The sequence below is a fragment of the Rhinopithecus roxellana genome, chromosome 20, assembly GCF_007565055.1.
Source record: "Rhinopithecus roxellana isolate Shanxi Qingling chromosome 20, ASM756505v1, whole genome shotgun sequence".
NCBI classification, from domain to species: Eukaryota; Metazoa; Chordata; class Mammalia; order Primates; family Cercopithecidae; genus Rhinopithecus; species Rhinopithecus roxellana.
In genome coordinates, this window is record NC_044568.1 from 52,924,961 (window position 1) to 52,937,477 (window position 12,517).

The 12,517-nt window shown below is 49.6% G+C and overlaps 1 protein-coding gene across 3 annotated transcripts in view; it reads right to left on the minus strand.

Annotated features, from left to right (window-relative positions):
* Window positions 1-12,517, minus strand: part of KIAA0513 (KIAA0513 ortholog) — a 62,509-nt gene that overhangs the window by 26,821 nt on the left and 23,171 nt on the right. The gene's annotated exons all lie outside the window — the stretch shown is intronic.

Genomic DNA, 12,517 nt, shown 5'->3' on the forward strand with positions numbered 1-12,517 from the left:
CTGGGCCAGCTGGCGAAAACACAGGAGGTGGTCCACAAGGAGCCACACTGTCCCTGCTCAGAGCCAGCCCAGTGCTGCCATTTGGGAACGCAGACCCAGGAGTATCAGATCTTCTACAGGTTTCTAAGGAATGCTGAAATCCTGTTACATGAAATCTGATTTCTCAACACTGGCAACTAATTTAAATTTATTTCAAAACACTTTGGTAGTCAAAAAACCCATCTGTGGATTGCACCCCAGCCCATCTGCTTTGTTCTACCTTCAAGGAGGTACTGAGGCCACTGCCCAGACTTGGAGAAATAGCGTTTTTGGCCACAGGGGAATCTGTGTCACTGGAGATAGGAACATGCTGGCCTGAAGCACTGCAACCCCCTCTGTGGTTACACTTTCCAATTAGCGTCATAGGCCCCATGATGGAGGCTTCCACCAATCAAAGTAGGCTAAAATTCTAAGTCAACCTCTACCTTCCAAAGCCCTTATGAGAGTTCTGCAAACATCCATTCATTCTGCACACATGTACTGAGCATCTACTATGCATTGGTTACTGTGCAAAGAGCTAGAAAGAAAGCCATGAGTGAGACCTTATGGAACGTGTGTGTGCGTGTGTGTGTGTGTGTTTACGTACGTACCACGGGGCAGGGAGAGGGGGAGAGACAGTTAATAGAATAAAAAAACAAACAAGAACTTCTGCAGCACTAAGTGCTACAGAGATGATCTGAAGGTGACGGCCCTGAGAGGGCTAAGAAGTGGCTTCTTTGGATGGGGAGGTTGGGGAGGCAGATCTCTGAGCTGAGATGGAAAGAGGGACAATCAGCATTGAAAAGGCTTGAAGGTGACCCATGCAGAGGGAACATGAAGCATGCAGGCCCTAAGGTAACCGCTTTAGAAAGTTCAAGAACCGGGAAGGCTGATGAGGCCAGGGAGCCACTGCTCATGGGAAAAGAGGCCACAGTGGTCTGTATTCTGGAGGGGGTTTCCTAACCTCCTGCTGCAACCCCTTCCGCCCCACTTCCCCCACTGCTTCTTCCTACCCCGCAGCCTCCAGCTGTAGAAGGAACTCACGAGATTGCCCCGGTGTGGCTGCTGCGCCACTTCCCCACGGAGCTGTGCTCACACTGATTTCCCCAGCATCCCGGAACAACCAGAGCTGTGGCTTCTCCAGCAGGTTGGCTTTGGGCAATCAGCCAAGGGCTCCCTGTGGGGAGAATCTGGAACTTTCTGTAAGCCTGCCCCTTCCCATCAACCTCAAGACACTCCTCTCTTTTAGTGTTCCCAAGAACTCCCAAATGTGCTGCTCCCCTCACCCAGAGTGTGCAAAACCTCAGACAACACACAACACACATAGCATCACATGTATATACACCTGGATTGTCTCCCCTGTTAAAGCTGCAATAAGGTAAGGTGGGGAGAGGCCAGGAAGAGACCGGGCAAGGAATCCAAACACAGGTCAGCTGGAGAACCAGTGCTCCAGATCCCCATGTCATCCTCACCTCTTACAGCGACATCTCAGATGCTTGCGGAGGCATTTCTACATGTGGAACTGCTGGCCAAAGGGTGTGCGCATTCTTAAGCCTTGTGATAGGAAACGCCGAATTACCTTGCCAAAAGTCTGTCTGCAGCAGTATATACTTGGTGGGCTTTTACCTGAAACTTTTCTTTCTTCTTTTTTTTTTTTTTTTTGAGACACAGACTCACTTTGTCGCCCAGGCTGGAGTGCAGTGGCATGATCTCAGCTCACTACAACCTCTGCCTCCTGGGTTCAAGCAATTCTCCTGCCTTGGCCTCCCAAGTAGCTGGGAGTGCAGGCTCCTGCCACCATGCTGGGCTAATTTTGTATTTTTAGTAGAGATGGGGTTTCACCATGTTGGCCAGGTTGGTCTCAAACTTCTGACCTCAGGTAATCCACCCACCTCTGCCTCCCAAAGTGCTAGAATTACAGGTGTGAGCCACTGCACCCAGCCTTTTTCTTTTCTTTTTCTTTTTTCTTTTTTGATAGGTTCACACTCTGTTGCCCAGGCTGGAGTAGAATGGTGCGATCTTGGCTCACTGCAGCCTTGACCTCCTGGGCTCAAGTGATCCTCCTGTCTCAGCCTCCTGAGTAGCTGGGACTATAGGCATGTGCTACCACGCCTGGCTAACTTATTATTATTATTACTATTATTTCGTAAAGGTGAGGTCTCACTATGTTGCCCAGGTTTGTCTCGAACTCCTGGGCCCAAGCAATCCTTCCAACTTGACCTCCGAAAGTGCTGGGATTACAGGCGTGAGCCACCGTGCCTGGCCTGAACCTTCATTTTTTTTTTTTTTTTTTGAGACGGAGTCTCGCCCTGTCGCCCAGGCTGGAGTGCAGTGGCCGGATCTCAGCTCACTGCAAGCTCCGCCTCCCGAGTTTACGCCATTCTCCTGCCTCAGCCTCCCGAGTAGCTGGGACTACAGGCGCCCGCCACCTCGCCTGGCTAGTTTTTTGTATTTTTTTAGTAGAGACGGGGTTTCACCGTGTTAGCCAGGATGGTCTCGATCTCCTGACCTCGTGATCCGCCCGTCTCGGCCTCCCAAAGTGCTGGGATTACAGGCGTGAGCCACCGTGCCCGGCCGGGAGAAGCAGTTTAAGGAAGACTGTCAGGAAAATGCCCTGCTGCCGATTTATTTTATAACTGAAAGGAGAAAAAACTGTAGGATCATTTACTGGTCTTTTGATCAATAAAATGCATCAGACCGGACTCGACGCCACTCTTCTCGGCCGCATGAACGTGTGCACGACACAATTCCTGACCGCAGTGGGTTTACAATATAACCCAGGAGGCAGAGAAAACCCAGTCAACAGTTCCGCTGACTGGCAAACAAACATGCTTTCTGTGGCCGGGCGCGGTGGCTCACGCCTGTAATCCCAGCACTTTGGGAGGCCGAGACGGGCGGATCACGAGGTCAGGAGATCGAGACCATCCTGGCTAACACGGTGAAACCCCGTCTCTACTAAAAATACAAAAAACTAGCCGGGCGAGGTGGCGGGCGCCTGTAGTCCCAGCTACTCGGGAGGCTGAGGCAGGAGAATGGCGGGAACCCGGGAGGCGGAGCTTGCAGTGAGCTGAGATCCGGCCACTGCACTCCAGCCTGGGCGACAGAGCGAGACTCCGTCTCAAAAAAAAAAATGCTTTCTGTGGAGGTGCTGTGTAGAGGGCGCTGTGCAAATAAGAGCAATTGACAGACTCAATCTTCAGACATTGTACACCCCGTAGGAACCATAAGACAAGTATCTCGGCTGGGCGCAGCGGCTCTTGCCTGTAATCCCAGCACTTTGGGAGGCTGCGGCAGGAGGATCACTTGAAGCCAGGAGTTCATGACCAATGTGGGCAACAAAGACAGACCTTGACTCTATAAAATATTTTAAAAATAATTAGCCGAGCATGGTGGCATGCACCTATAGTCTCAGCTGTCTGAGAAGCTGAGGCATGAGGATCCCTTGACCCCAGAAGTTCAAGGCTACAGTGAGCTATGATCACGCCACTGCACTCCAACCTGGGTGACAGACTGAGACCCCACCTCAAAAAAAAAAAAAAGACAAGCATCTAAATAATTGGGCAGTCAAGCAAAGGGGGCCAGCACCGTAACCAGTGAACAAAGGGCTCTCGGTGAGCGGGGCTCAGAGGAACGCAAGAGCACACCAGTGGCAAGGAGATTATCAGGGAAGACTTGGGGAACTGTGTCTTGGAAGGCTGGGCCGGTTTTAAGTGGAGCTGGGAAGGGAGGCTTTCCTGTAGAGGGACCCACACGGAGAAAGTGAGGCATTTCCCATGGGGTGGGCTGTGCAGCTGCCCTGGCTCCCTGCGGCTAATGTTCTGAGGAATGGAAAGAGCTGCCGCTGCAGTGCCGCACGATGGGAACTTACTGACTGGCTTGTCCTGAACCTAACTTCCAGGGCGTTTGAAAGACTTCTCATGGCAGTGTGGAGAAGGTCCTCTTTCTAACACAAAGTTAGAAAGCATGCTTTTCTAACACCACGCTGATTAGAAGGACCAAAGGGTGGGTGGCTTAGGAAGGCACGGGTCCTACAGCAGTTTAGGATCCTCGTCCGGGATCCTGGATCCCCACTGCAGACCCTCATGCCGTCCATCACAACCGACTCCCAGCTACCCTGAGTTCAAGGTGCCTGCTGGCATGTGCTTGTCATGTGGACAGGAGAAACTGCTGGCTGTGGCTTCCAGGGGGGGTCTGGGCTGAACCAGAGGCACAAACAAAGCACAGAACCATTTAGAGTGCAGAGAAGGGCTGAACTGCAGCACTGGCAAGGCCAGGAAGGGGACTAGGGGAGAGACGGGAGGGAAAGAAAAAGCACAGCTTGCCCCGCAGCACCACCCAAGCACCAGCTTAGAAGTGTGAGTGGGCCCGAGAGCCCACGCTTGTTGGGAGGCTGGCTCCGAGCACTTGGCTGTCGCACTGTCGAATTACAACTCAAGGCTTCACAGAGAAACGCTCTGAATCACGATTTCTCATCTCTGAGAAAACCAAGATAACAGGCTGGGGGAGAGGTGAGAAGAAGGGTAAATGTAAACCTCATTTCAAAAGGAGAAGGTGGTAGATTCTGTGCAACAGATTAAGTAAGATATCCATGTCAGGTAGGTATCTAGAAAGAGGTTACTAACACGACGCTCTGCAAGCACTATGAAGGGGAAGTGGTGAGGGCTGAGGTCCGGAACTGGTGCCAGACTAAGCCCTGCTGTTGTTTGTATGTGTTTGTTACAGATTCAGAGATCAGGGAGATTGTCCTGCCCTATAGAATGGTACACTGAGTTTCAGCAAGGGACTTTGCTTTCACTTTCCGTCTTTGAAGACGAGGCAGAAAAACATGGCCTGAGCAATGCGTAATTAGATGTATTTAGAAATATTGGCCGGGCGCGGTGGCTCAAGCCTGTAATCCCAGCACTTTGGGAGGCCGAGACGGGCGGATCACGAGGTCAGGAGATCGAGACCATCTTGGCTAACACAGTGAAACCCCGTCTCTACTAAAAATACAAAAACTAGCCGGGCGAGGTGGCGGGCGCCTGTAGTCCCAGCTACTCGGGAGGCTGAGGCGGGAGAATGGCGCAAACCCGGGAGGCGGAGCTTGCAGTGAGCTGAGATCCGGCCACTGCACTCCAGTCCGGGCGACAGAGCGAGACTCCGCCTCAAAAAAAAAAAAAAAAAAAAAAAAAAAAAAAAAAAAAAAGAAATATTGTATTTCATTACCCTAAAATGCATCTTATTTTCTTTTGCATTTTAAGATATCTGAAATCAGATGTGTCTTATCACTGTTTCAACTAGCCCATCATGGTACTGTCTAGAGACAAGAGTGGACACTCCTTTTCTATTTTTAAGCAATCAAAATAAAATAAAATAAAATAAAATAAAACAAATAAAAAGAGGCTGGGGGCAGTGGCTCATACCTGTAATCCCAGCACTTTGAGAGGCAAAGGTGGGAGGCTCACTTCAGTCCAGCAGTTTGAGACCAGCCTGGGCACATAGCGAGACTCTGTCTCTACAAAAAAATTAACTAAATTAGCTGGGCGTGGTGCCACACACCTGTAGTCCCAGCTACTCGGGAGGCTGAGGTGGGAGGATTGCTTGAGCCCAGGAATCAGAGGTTGCAGTAAACCGAGATTGCACCACTGCATTCAAGTCTCTGTAACAGAGAGAGACCCTGCCTCAGAAATAAAATGAAATAAAATACAAAAAGTACATAAATCATAATGATGCCGTTCAATGAACCCTCACAAAGTGAGTATGTCCATGCAGCCACCACCCGCGCCAGGATGTAGAACATTGCCATCCCCTTTTGGCCTCCCCAAAAGGTAAACGGATGGTACACATTGGGAAGGGCATACTGCTGGCGACAGGATGATACTGTATAGAAACATGGATTTTGGCTGGGCGCAGTGGCTCACGCCTGTAATCCCAGCACTCTGGAAGGCCGAGGAGGGTGAATCATTTGAGGTCAAGAGTTTGAGACCAGCTTGGCCAACATGGTAAGGTCCTATCTCTACTAAAAATACAAAAATCAGCCAGGCGTGGTGGTGCGCACCTGCAATCCCAGTTACTCAGGAGGCTGAGGCAGAGAACTGCTTGAACCTGGGAGGTGGAGGTTGCAGTGAGCCGAGACTGTGGCCACTGCACTCCAGCCTGGGCAACAGAGCGAGACTCCATCTCAACAACAACAAAAAAAAAAAAAGAAAGAAAGAAAGAAAAGAGAAAAAAAAGAAACAGATTTCAACGGTGCTGAGATAACTTCAGAAATATGGGTTTTTGAATGTGAAGAAGCTTTCGAAGTATTTTAACCAATTTATTTTGCTTATTTTTTTTTATTATGGACCAAGGTGACACATAACAATCTATATCTAAGTAATTCTAAAGACATTATTTCAATAAGGATAGAATAAAAATTCTAAATAAGAAAACGTGTAACAGTTTAAATGGCAGTGTTTAATCTTATTTTTGAGACACAGTCTCACTGTTACCCAGGCTGGAGTACAGTGGCACGATCACAGCTCACCGCAACCTCTACCTCCTGGGCTCAAATGATCCTCCCAACTCGGCCTCCTGAGTAGCTGGGACTACAAGCACACACCACCACACTCAGCTAATTTTAAATTTTTATTTTTTTGAGACGGATTCTTGCTCTGTCACCAGGCTGGAGTGCAGTGGCATGATCTTAGTTCACTGCAACCTCTGACTCACGGGTTCAAGTGATTCTCCTGCTTCAGCCTCCTGAGTAGCTGGGATTACAGGCACACACCACCATGCCCAGCTAATTTTTGTATTTTTAGTAGAGACAGGGTTTCCATGTTGGCCAGGCTGGTCTCAATCTTTTGACCTCGTGATCCGCCCTCCTCAGCCTCCCAAAGTGCTGGGATTACAGGCGTGAGCCACCATGCCTGGCCTTAAAATTTTTTTTGTAGTGACAAGTTCCCACTACATTGCCTGGGCTGATTCTGAACTCCTGGGCTCAAGTAATCTTTCTTAGTAATGTATAAAATAAAGATGAATCTTAGAAATGATGAGTTTTTTTTTTGAGACAGAGTCTCGCTCTGTCGTCTGGGCTGCAGCGCAGTGGCGCGATCTCGGCTCACTGCAAGCTCCGCCTCCCGGGTTCATGCCATTCTCCTGCCTCAGCCTCCCCAGTAGCTGGGACTACAGGCGCCCGCCACCACGTCTGGCTAATTTTTTGTATTTTTAGCAGAGACGGGGTTTCACCGTGGTCTCGATCTCCTGACCTTGTGATCCGCCCGCCTCGGCCTCCCAAAGTGCTGGGATTACAGGCATGAGCCACCGAGCCCGGCCTGATGAGTTGTTAAGTTTGATAAAACATGATAGCTGAGCTGCCTTATCCAAGAGTCAACTTGGAAAGATGTCTCCATCCCTCCTGGGGCAAACTCTAGTACAGGCCTATCCTTACACCTTATTAATTATTCAGATATGAAGGCAAACAACATGCTGATAGAGAATGTGGGGAACATAAAACCAAAAGATAGAATTAACTTAGAGAATGACACAATCGAGACCCAAAAGGATTTTGGCAGACTGCAGCAAGGCGCTGGGTCGAAAAGACATCTCTGGCTGGGAAATTCATTCATTCATTGGGCATCTGCTGAGTACCTTCCATGTATCAGGCATGATGTAGAAACAACATGGTGTCTGCCTGCCAATAACTCATAAATGACTAGCAAGGTTATCTAAAAATTTGATCCAGGTTGGGCATGGTGGCTCATGCCTGTAATCCCAGTACTTTGGGAGGCTGAGGTGGTGGATCACCTGAGGTCAGGAGTTCGAGACCAGCCTGGCCAACATGGTGAAACCCTGTTTCTATTAAAAACTACAAAAATTAGCTGGGCGTGGTGGTGGGCACCTGTAATCCCAGCTACTTGGGAAGCTAAGGCAAGAGAATCGCTTGAACCTGGGAGGAGGTTGCAGTGAGCCGAGATTGTGCCACTGCAATCCAGCCTGGGTGACAGAGCAAGACTGTCTCAAAAAAAATAAACAAATAAAAATAAAAATTTGATCCGAAGTTACACAAGCACGATACCGAGAGGCAGCTCACTGCTTGACGGCTCGCTTGCTAGGAGTCAACATGTGTGGAACTAATGAAAACAACAAACTCTGAACCGACCTTCAGATGCATGGACAAAAGCACCTGCCCCCAAACCACAGTGATGATGCCAGTCATTCTGCTTCTGCTGGTCAGACTGTTCCTGGAACATTCTGTTCAATTTCATGCCTCAGGAGAAATGATCAACTTTCCATAGCAAGACTGTGGTTAGCCATGTCCAAGAATCTATATTCATTGTTATCCTCAAAACTTAAGACCAAAGAAACCCATTAGGATGCATCGATTGATTGATTGATTGGAGACAGGGTTTCACTCTTGTTGCCCAGGCTGGAGCGCAACGGCACGATCTTGGCTCACTGCAACGTCTGCCTCCCGGGTTTAAGCAATTCTCGTGCCTCAGCCTCCAGAGTAGCTGGGACTACAGGCGCCACCATCAGGCCTGGCTAGCTTTGTTGTTGTTGTTGTTTGAGTAGCTGGGACTACAGGCGCCACCATCAGGCCCGGCTAGCTTTGTTGTTGTTGTTGTTTGAGTAGCTGGGACTACAGGCGCCACCATCAGGCCTGGCTAGTTTTGTTGCTGTTGTTGTTTGAGACAGCCTTACTTGCTCTGTCACCAGGCTGAAGTGCAGTGGTGTGGATCTCGGCTCGCTGCAACCTCTGCCTCCAGGGTTCAAGCGATTCTCCTTCCTCAGCTTCCTGAGTAGCTGGAACTACAGGTGTGCACCACCACTCCCAGCTAATTTTTGTATTTTTAGTAGAGATGGGGTTTCACCATGTTGGCCAGGACGGCCTCGATCTCTTGACCTCGTGATCTGCCCGCCTTGGCCTCCCAAAGCACTGGGATTACAGGCATGAGCCACCATGCCTGGCCAATTTTTGTATTTTTAGTAGAGACAGGGTTTCACCATGTTGAGCAGGCTGGTCGTGAACTCCTGACCTCAGGTGATCTGCCCGCCTCGGCCTCCCAAAGTGCTGGGGTTACAGGTGTGAACCACTGCACCAGGCTAATGCATCGTTTTAGAAAGGATAAGAACCTTGCAAAGGCATTTTAATTTAATAAGTGCTTGTGAGACTTAAAAAATTATGAAAGGAGCCAGGCACAATGGCTCATGCCTGTAATCCCAGCACTTTAGGAGGCTGAGGCTAGAGGGTCACTTGAGCCCAGGAGTTCGGGACCAGCCTGGGCAACACAGCAAGACCCCATCTCTTAAAAAAAAAAAATGATGAGAGGGAGAAGGCGAGAGCTACCAAGGGCATCCAAAGAAATTCCAAACAAACCCCGCCAGCATTGTTAGGGAGTCTAATAATCATATCACCCGAGCAAGGGTGAAAAAGTTGGAATTTGCCATGGCAGGGTTGGGTGCAGTGGCTCACGCCTGTAATCCCAGCACTCTGGGAGGCAGAGGCGGGTTGATCACAAAGTCAGGAGATCGAGACCATCCTGGCTAACACGGTGAAACCCCATCTCTACTAAAAATACAAAAAATAAAAAATTAGCCAGGTGTGGTGGCAGGCGCCTGTAGTCCCAGCTACTCAGCAGGCTGAGGCAGGAGAATGGCATGAACCCGGGAGGCGGAGCTTGCAGTGAGCCAAGATCGCGCCACTGCACTCCAGTCTGGGGGACAGAGCGAAACTCTGTCTCAAAAAAAAAAAAAAAAAAAATTACCATGGGAGTAAGTAACATGTGAGACAAGACGGTGGTCTTTAAATGTGTGAGAGTCACTGCGTATGAGGAAGTAGACAGTACGATTCTATGTGGCTCAGAAGGAGAGCTGAGCCTGCAGTGGAGTTCCAGCAAGGTGGAGCCACCACCAACCGGAACAGTCCTTTGGGGTCTCCCTTTGAGGGAAGCGGGAAGGGGAATGGGGATGTCTGCTTGTTAGCAGGTTATTAACCGGGAGAGGCCACTGGACCTCTAGAGTTTCTTGCCATTTCCCTTCTGAGATAACATTTTATAAAAGCTTAAGGCGGTTCTTCTCCACTAAAACTGTCATAATGGCTATATCCAAAGATAGGTCCTATTTTATGACCTCCGGGAAGAGGAAAACATCTAAATTTGGTTCACAGTTCACAGAAAAAAAGAGATAAGGGTCCATCTGCTGGCTCCCCAACCCAGTGGGAGAATGAAATGCATTAAGTTCTCCACGAAGATGACCTCACAAAACTATGGCTTCAACTGGGTCCTTTCTTTTTTCTTTCTTTCTTTTTTTTTTTTTTAAGACAGGGTCTCACTCTATTGCCCAGGCTGGAGTGTAGTGGTGCAACCATAGCTCAATGTTAACCTCAAATTCCTGGGCTCAAGTGATCCTCCCACCTCAGCCTCCCAAGTAGCTGCATCTAATGCCCAGCTAATTTTTTTAACACATTTTTTGTAGAGATGGGATCTTACTGTGTTACCCAGGCTGGTCTCAAATACCTGGGCTCAAGTGATCCTGCTGCCTTGGCCTCCTGAAGTGCTGGGATTACAGGCATGAACCAGTGCACCTGGCCCACTGGGTCCATTTGTAAACGCCTGTGAAGGGCAGGCTCTGTGCTAAGTGCTGGGCACATGGCAGGCAGTGCAGGGGATACATTCCCCATGACATGGAGCACACAATCTACTGTTTCTGCCTTCCTTGACTCAGCAACAATGCACAAGGCTCCACAACAAACCCCACTCCACCACACTGCTGAAAACAAGGGGTGAGTCAGCCCCCAGGGGATTGGGGAGGGAAGGAAAGAAATACCATGGCTATAAATCAACAGCTCGGCTGGGCATGGCAGCTCCCGCCTGTAATCCTAGCACTTCGGGAAGTCGAGGCAGGGGGATCATTTGAGGTCAGGAGTTCGAGACCAGCCTGGCCAACATGGTGAAACCGTCTCTACTAAAAATACAAAAATTAGCTGGGCATAGTGGAGCATGCCTGTCATCCCAGCTACTTGGGAGACTGAGGCAGGAGAATGGCTTGAACCCGGGAGGTGGAGGTTGCAGTGAGCCGAGATTGCGCCACTGCACTCCAGCCTGGGTGACAGAACAAGAGTCCGTCTCAAAAAAATAAATAAACATAAATCAATCAATCAACAGCTCCTCCAGTCTTTGAAATTTCTTGTTTTTTCAAAAGCTGTCCTAAGTCCCAACTCAAGTCACCGAGCACAAGCACGCAGATGTACACTTTGCACTTTAGTCACTGTTTAATTGGTCCTAGGTAATTCCTGAGTCAAGAGCTGGGTGCTCGAGTTTCAGGCACCAAGACAGCCTGGGGTGATGGGTTGTCTACCATCAGCTATCACCATTGACCGAGATGGTTCCACTACAACCGCGTGTTAGAACCCAGCGCAAGGCATGCCCTCCCCAGGCGACGGGCTGTACTTCTTTCATAAAAGGACACGGCGGCCAACTCCGGGACAGCTGAATTCAATTTGGACAGAGACCGACTGAGCCTTCCACTCTCGCATAATTTGGCAAAATAAACAAATATTGCCCCAACCCCTTGGCACAGACACAGCAGCACATAATTACTGAACTGGGAGAGGCTCCCTAAGTGATGCAGGACTTGGGCCTCATGAATGTGAATGAGGCCATTCTTGCACTGCTGTAAAGACCGAGACTGGGTAATTTATAAAGAAAAAGGTTGTAACTGGCTCTACAGGCTGTGCAGGAAGCATCATGCTGGTATCTGCTTGGTTTCTGGGGATGCCTCAGGAAACTTATGAACACAGCGAAAGGTAAAGAGGAAGCAGCCACGTCCTACGTTGCAGGAACTGGAGCAAGAGAGAGAATGAAGGTAGGTGCCACACCCCCTTTTTTTTTTTTTTGAGATGGAGTCTCGCTCTGTCACCCAGGTTGGAGTGCAGTGGCACGATCTCGGCTCACTGCAACCTCCGCCTCCTGGGTTCACGCCATTCTCCTGCCTCAGCCCCCCGAGTAGCTGGGACTACAGGCGCCCGCCACCACGCCGGCTAATTTTTTTGTATTTTCAGTAGAGACAGGGTTTCACCGTGTTGGCCAAGATGGTCTCGATCTCCTGACCTCGTGATCCTCCTGCCTCGGCCTCCCAAATGCTAGGATTACCAGCATGAGCCACCGCGCCTGGCCTGCCACACGCTTTTAAACAACCAGATCTCATGAGCACTCACTATCTCGAGGACAGTGCCAAGAGATATGGCACTAAACCATTCATGAGAAATTTGCCCTCATGATCCAATCACCTCCCATCTCCAACACTGGGATTACAATTCCACAGGAGATTTGGTGGGGACATAGATCCAAACCATATCAGAACCCAAGGTAGGTGAGGGTGGAACTGAACCAACCTCTATTCTCTTTGGGCTTGGTGCTCAGCTCCCACTGGCCCCATGAAGGGCCAGAGCTAACAGCTGTGCACCGAGGACATCTGTGCCTCTGTGGGAGGAAAGACTGGGCAAATCCTCCTGGACCCAGGGATGGCCTGGCAGGCCACA